This window comes from Carlito syrichta, unplaced genomic scaffold (assembly GCF_000164805.1).
Source record: "Carlito syrichta isolate Samal-C Ts95f unplaced genomic scaffold, Tarsius_syrichta-2.0.1 Scaffold100030, whole genome shotgun sequence".
Taxonomy (NCBI): Eukaryota; Metazoa; Chordata; class Mammalia; order Primates; family Tarsiidae; genus Carlito; species Carlito syrichta.
The window spans coordinates 8,554-15,165 of NW_007044126.1; the positions used below are offsets into that span (position 1 = coordinate 8,554).

General features: G+C 39.0%; 1 pseudogene; it reads left to right on the forward strand.

Moving 5' to 3' along the window:
• Nucleotides 1-479: 479 nt before the first annotated feature.
• LOC103266334 lies at nucleotides 480-1,043 on the forward strand (annotated as a pseudogene).
• Nucleotides 1,044-6,612: the final 5,569 nt, after the last annotated feature.

The window sequence follows — 6,612 nt, forward strand, 5'->3', positions numbered from 1 at the left end:
CCATATAAATACATTTATGTATTTGCAAAAAGAGGATTCTGAAAAGGCAAAAGCAAAATGAAATCCAGAACCCAATGATATGAGTACCAAATCTGACTTTTACCCCCAAGAATTTCCTTGAATTCCAGAGACTCCATGTTAATGATTTTCCTCAGCCTATGGCCTACTTTATATGGAGATTTTGATTTACACATCTGAATAAACTGAACCTCAAAGGTTGTCAGTAAGAAAGTCAAAGAACTCAATAACAAAAAAACCAAATAACCCAATAAAGGAAATGAACAAGGGACCAGAACAGACATTTCTCCAAGGAAGACATATAAATGGCTAACAGGTATATGAAAAGGTGCACAACATCACTAATAATCATAGAAATTCAAGTCAAAACCACAATGAGATATCAGTTCCCACCTGTTACAATGACTGTTATCAAAGTCTCTCAGATAACAAGTGTTTCTTTCAGTTTTTTGACTCGGCAGAGGCCCAGGTACAATTTTCTTCGGTCATCTTGAATCTGGGTTCATCCGACACCAGCCATCTCCACGATGCCACCCAAGTTCCACCCCAAAAAGATCAAAGTCATGTATCTGAGGTGCACCAGGGGCGAGGTCGGCACCACATCTGCGGTGGCCCCGAAGATCGACCCTCTGTGTCTGTCTCCCAAAAAAGTTGGTGATGATATCACCAGGGCAACCGGTGACTGGAAAGGTCTGAGGATTACAGTGAAACTGACCATTCAGAACAAACAGGCCCAGATTGAGGTGGTACCTTCTGCCTCTGCCCTGGTCATCAAAGACCTTAAGGAACCACCAAGATACAGAAAGAAACAGAAGAACATTAAGCGCAGTGGGAACATCACTTTTGATGAGATTGTCAACATAGCCCAACAAATGCAACGCCGGTCTCTAGCTAGAGAACTATCTGGGACCATTAAAGAGATCCTGGGGACTGCTCAGTCTGTGGGCTGCAATGTTGATGGCTGCCACCCCCATGACATAACAGATGGCATCAATAGTGGTGCAGTGGAATGCCCCACTAGTTAAGAAGCAAAAAGGAAATATATTTCAATAAAAGGTCATTTGACAAGTGAAAAAAACTGTGTTTACAAGAATATGGAGAAACGGGAACTCTCATATACTATTGGTGGGTGTGTAAATTAGTAGAGCCATTATAAAAGGCAGTATGGAGGTTTCTTTAAAAAACACAAGTACCATATGTTTTAGTAATCCCACATCTGGGTATGTATCCAAAGGAAATGAAATCAGGATCTTGAAGTGATACGTGCATGCTCATATTCATTGCAGCGTTATTCACAGTAGCCAAGACATGGAATCAACCTAGGTATCCATCAGTGGATTAATGAAAATGATAATGTGCTGTATGAAAACACACATACACAATGGAGTATTATTCAACCTTTTAAGAAAAGGAATTCTGGACAACATGAATGAACGTAAAGGATATTATACTAAGTGAAATAAGCCAAAAACAGAAAGACAAAATACTGCATGGAGTCACTTATACGTAATCTTAAGAGGTCATACTATTGGAGCAGAGAATGTAATGGTGATTATGAGGGGTTGAAAGGTGAGGAAAATGTGAGATATTGGTCAAAGGGTACAAAGTTTCAGTTAGGCAGGATGAATACATCCTAGAGATCTAATGTACAACATCATAACCACAGTAAAATAATACTATATCATATACCTGAAATTTTCTAGGAAAGTACATATTAAGTGTTCTCACCACATATGCAAAAATAGAAGCTATGTGAAGTGATGATATGCTAATTAGCTTGGTTGTGGAAATCATTTCATAACGTATATGCATACCAAAGCATCACATTGCACACCCTAAATATATACAATTTTATGTACAATTTTACCTCAAAAAAGCTGAAAAAAATAATCAAGTCACTTTTTAAAAGTTGTTTTAGCCAGGCAAAGTGAGGACCAAAGGGAGGCCCAAATTTTACCTGTATGATGACCACTTGTATACCTAATCTGAATTGTACCCCACATCTTTAAAATAAAATAAAATGTTTAAAAAGTTGTTTTACTTAAGAAATAAAAAGAGAATCTAAAACCAACAGTTTGTTCACTGAAATTCTCATCTAAAAAGTGTGTGTGGCCGGGCTCGGTGGCTCAGCCTGTAATCCTGCGCTTTGGGAGGGTGAGGTGAGTGGATTGCCTGAGCCCGCGGGTTCAAGACCCACCTGGGCAACTTGGCGAGACCTCATCTCTACAATAAATTAAAAAATTAGCTGGGCGTGGTAGTGCATGCCTGTAGTTCCAGCTACTTGGAAGGCTGAGGCGGAAGGATCGCCAGAGCCCAGCAGGTTGAGGCTGCGGTGGCAGGGAGCGGCCACTGCACTCCAGTCTGGGTGACAGAGTGAGACTCCAATCAAAAAATAAAATAAAATAAAAGGTGTGTGTGAAGTAAGAGTGAACTCAGTCTAGATGAAAGATCTGCAGGGCAGGAGGGAATGGCAGGGTAGTTACCAAAGATCATCATGCAGTATGGTTGTTCCTACAAAAAGAGAGTAATGGACAAAATGTGTGGCACTCAGGTGATCCCCTGGGATGTCTTTTAGCACTCTAGTTACAGGAATCACATCTTGATAATGGCATGGAAATAAAGGTCTCACGCCTCAGGATAAAGTTCTGATTTGTGCAGCATAAGTGCCACTAATAGTGAAGATAGCATCTAGTGGGTATTGGAGAAGGGAGATGACGAACATCAGTTACAATCCAAAGACTAACAGCAGCAGCAAGAGCTGTCATCCCTATCAGCCCTCTTCTTAGAAGTTGCGGGAGACACAAAGACAAATTGTCCAAATTCCACTTTAATAAGAACACGAACAGGGAGTACAGTCAGCAGATAGCTTCCAGCTGCTTGTTTCGTCAGTGTCTGCCTTAGCTACATTGAGTGGCCTAGCACAAAAGTCCTGTCTTTCCAGAGGCAGATTGTATTGCTGATTGAGTGAGGTGGTAGTATAAGGCCTGGCTGGTTTGGCCTGATGTGGGACAACTTTGATGGTCAATACTCACTCTAGAGAGATCCATGGGTTGTCCGAAGCTTTATCAGACCTGCATCCCAGTTTAACTCCTCCCTCTGCCCAGTCATGCTTATTCCTTTGCATCCCAAAATCCAATTTGCATCTCAAAATCCAATTTGGCACCTGCTTTTGAAGAGCCCAAATTGTGATGTAAGCTTCCCCCCAGAAATTATGACCAACATAGTTTTGAAAATCTTTGACATGATGAATAGAATTAAATTAGTTTGATAAGTACGTAAATCTGAGTTGTAATGAGTACACTAGAGTGAACACTGTGGGGTACCTCCTAAGAGCCCCTTGGATTCTTGTTATCTGTTCTCTGCATCTTTTTCACAACCTGTGTGTGTGTTACTTCTTTTTTTTAATTTATTTATTATAAAGATGTGAGGTACAATTCAGGGTTAGGTATACAAACATTGATCATGCAGGTACACTTGTTGATGAGGTATGCCCCTCCCTCCCCTAGCAGTTTCCCCCAACTGCCAGTCCCACCCCCCCTTCCCCTGATAGTCTTCTGCTACTGCCAATTGCTTTCTTATAGCATTATAATTGTTCAAGGTCACCTTATGAGTGAGAACATATGGAACTCAGTTCTTTGTTTCTGTGATAGATCACTGAGTATGATCAACTCCAAATCCATGCTGCAAAGTTCATATATTTGTCCTTCCTTATGCCTGCATAATATTCCATTGTGTATATGTAATGGCTTATACCTGCAATCTTCTTTAAAAGATTCCCATGGCCCATGGGAGCCATAGCACTTATATTCAAGGAAAGCTAAAGTTGCCTAGAAATGTATATTCCTGTTGGCTTAGTTAGAGTTGCTGTGACAGAATATTACAGAATGAGTGGCTTATACAACAAACATGTATTTCTCAAAGATCTGGAGAAAATTTAAGATTAGAATGCAGCATAGTCTGGTTTTTGGTGAAGGCCCTCTTCCTGGTTTCTTCACATGACACTTCGTGTGAAATCTTTTCCTATAGAACACCAATCCCTTCATGAGGTCTTCACCCAGTAAATCTAATTACTTCCCAAAGGCCTTATCTCAAAATACCATCCACTGAGAAGTTATCATTTCAACATAAGAATTTGCAGAGAGTTAAGAGAGACACAAATATTCAATCTGTAACACTTGTTCTTCTCACTTCCTTAACAGTTTCTCCCAGGTCAGCTTGTACATGAATCTCACTTCAGGTCTGCTTCTAGAGAATTAACCTAAATTAGGTAGGCCATAATCTTAGACTTGATTATGGCCCACTCTATTTCTAGCCAATATCTAGTTCAGATTAAATAGCACAGTGAAACAAAAACACATAGTAAGCATATTCTTGAAATATAAATGAAACAGAAATGCTAAATGTTCAGCAGCAGTGAAACTACAAGCATTTCAGTTGCTAGATATAGCACCGACTAATTTCATGTAAGAAATGTACTAAATGTACTCAGTATAAAATGAAGGACAAGAAATTTATTCAAAGCTTAAAGTGACTGTGTGGGATGGGGTTATCTTTTTCTTGATAAAAAGCTAAGAACAAATGAAAGTTATTGCCAATTTTCTGGCAAATAAATTTATAGAAGTTTCTGGAACAAGTATGTTAGGAAATTAAAAACAAAATCTAATGAGGAGTCACTGAGACCTTCTGCTCACTGACTTAAAGACAAGAGATGCAATTATCCTAATATCACCAACAAGCAGGAGTCCCAAAATGAGATGAAAACTGGTTAAGGACTGGAGACCAGTGAGGAAAGGACATAAACTGCCAAATAGAAGGAAATAGCACAAATGGCAAAGGAGAGAAAAATAAAAAACAAATCCTCTTAAAATGAATCTACTGACCAAAACTCCAAACACATTAAAAAAATTTAGTACTAAAAATATGGCCAGCCAGGTTCGGTGGCTCAGCCTGTAATCCCCTGCTTTGGGAGGCTGAGGTGAGTGAATTGCCTGAGCCCACGTGTTCGAGACCCACCTGGGCAACTCATCTCTACAATAAATCAAAATATCACCCGGGTGTGGCAGCACGCGCCTGTAGTTCCAGCTACTTGGAAGGCTGAGGTGGAAGGATAGCCGGAGCCCAGCAGGTTGAGACTGCAGTGGCCAGGAGCGGCCACTGCACTCCAGTCTGGGCGACAGAGTGAGACCTCGACATAAAAAAAAAATGGCCAAAATTATCATCAATTCACTACTATTTTGGAACACTATAAACAGAATTTAGCATGCATATTTTGGGGATTCAAAAATGGATAAATGGATAACACAGTTTAAATATTTAAAAGACTTTTCCAAAAACTAAAGGCAAAACTGACACAAGATCAAATAGCTAATCAAATTAATTATACCCCTAAAAGTATTTTCATTAAAATGAAAATTAATGAATGCAATATTTTTACACTATATTCGTTATAAATTAGTTGGTGATTTTGAAGATAAATCTACAGAGTCAGAACACAGCATAGAAAAGAAAGGAAAAAATAAGTACACTTTAAATACATCAAAAAGGGGTTGAACCTAAATAAATGGAAGACTTTCTGACACCACACAACCTTCCCAGGTTGAAACAAGAAGAAATCGAATCCCTAAATAGACCAATAACAAACCGGGGAATCAACTATGTCATAAGAAAACTACCTTCAAAAATAAAAGCCCTGGACCAGATGACTTTCCAGCAGAATTCTACAAAACATACAAGGAGGTGATGATACCAATCCTATTGAAAATATTCCAAGCAATCAAGAAAGATGGAACTCTCCCCAAATCATTGTATGAGGCTCACATCACATTGATACCCAAACCAGGTAAAGATCCAACAAAGAAAGAGAACTACAGGTCAATATCCTTGATGAGCATAGAAGCTAAAATTCTCAACAAGATTCTAGCAAATAGGATCCAAAAACACATCTCAAAAATCATCCACCATAACTAAATAGGCTTCATTCCTGGGATGCAGGGCTGGTTCAACATCCACAAGACCATAAACATAATTAAATACATCAACAGATGTAAATTAAAAAACCACATGATTATATCATTAGACATAGAAAAAGCTTTTGATAAAATCTAGCACCACTACTTGATAAAAACCCTCGAACATCTAGGCATACATGGAACATACCTCAAAATAGTAAGAACCATCTACAAGAAGCCCACAGCCAACATACTTCTAAACAGACAGAAATTGGAACCATTTCCTCCAAAAACTGGAACAAGCTAAGGATGCCCACTCTCACCCCTACTGCTCAACATACTTTTGGAAGACCTAGCTAGAGCAATCAGGCAAGAGAAGGAAATCAGGGGTATCCAAATAGGAAAAGAGGATGCTAAGTTATCCCTCTTTTCAGATGACATGACTCTATACCACAAAAATCCAAGAGAATCTGTGAAAAACCTACTTGCACTGCTAAAAGACTTTGGCAAAGTCTCAGGGTATAAAATAAATGCAAAAGACAGTTACATTCCTATATATCAATAATAAAGAGAAACTCAAATAAAAAACACAATCTCATTCGTAATAGCCAAAAAATGGAATACCCTGGCATCTTCCTAAGAAGAG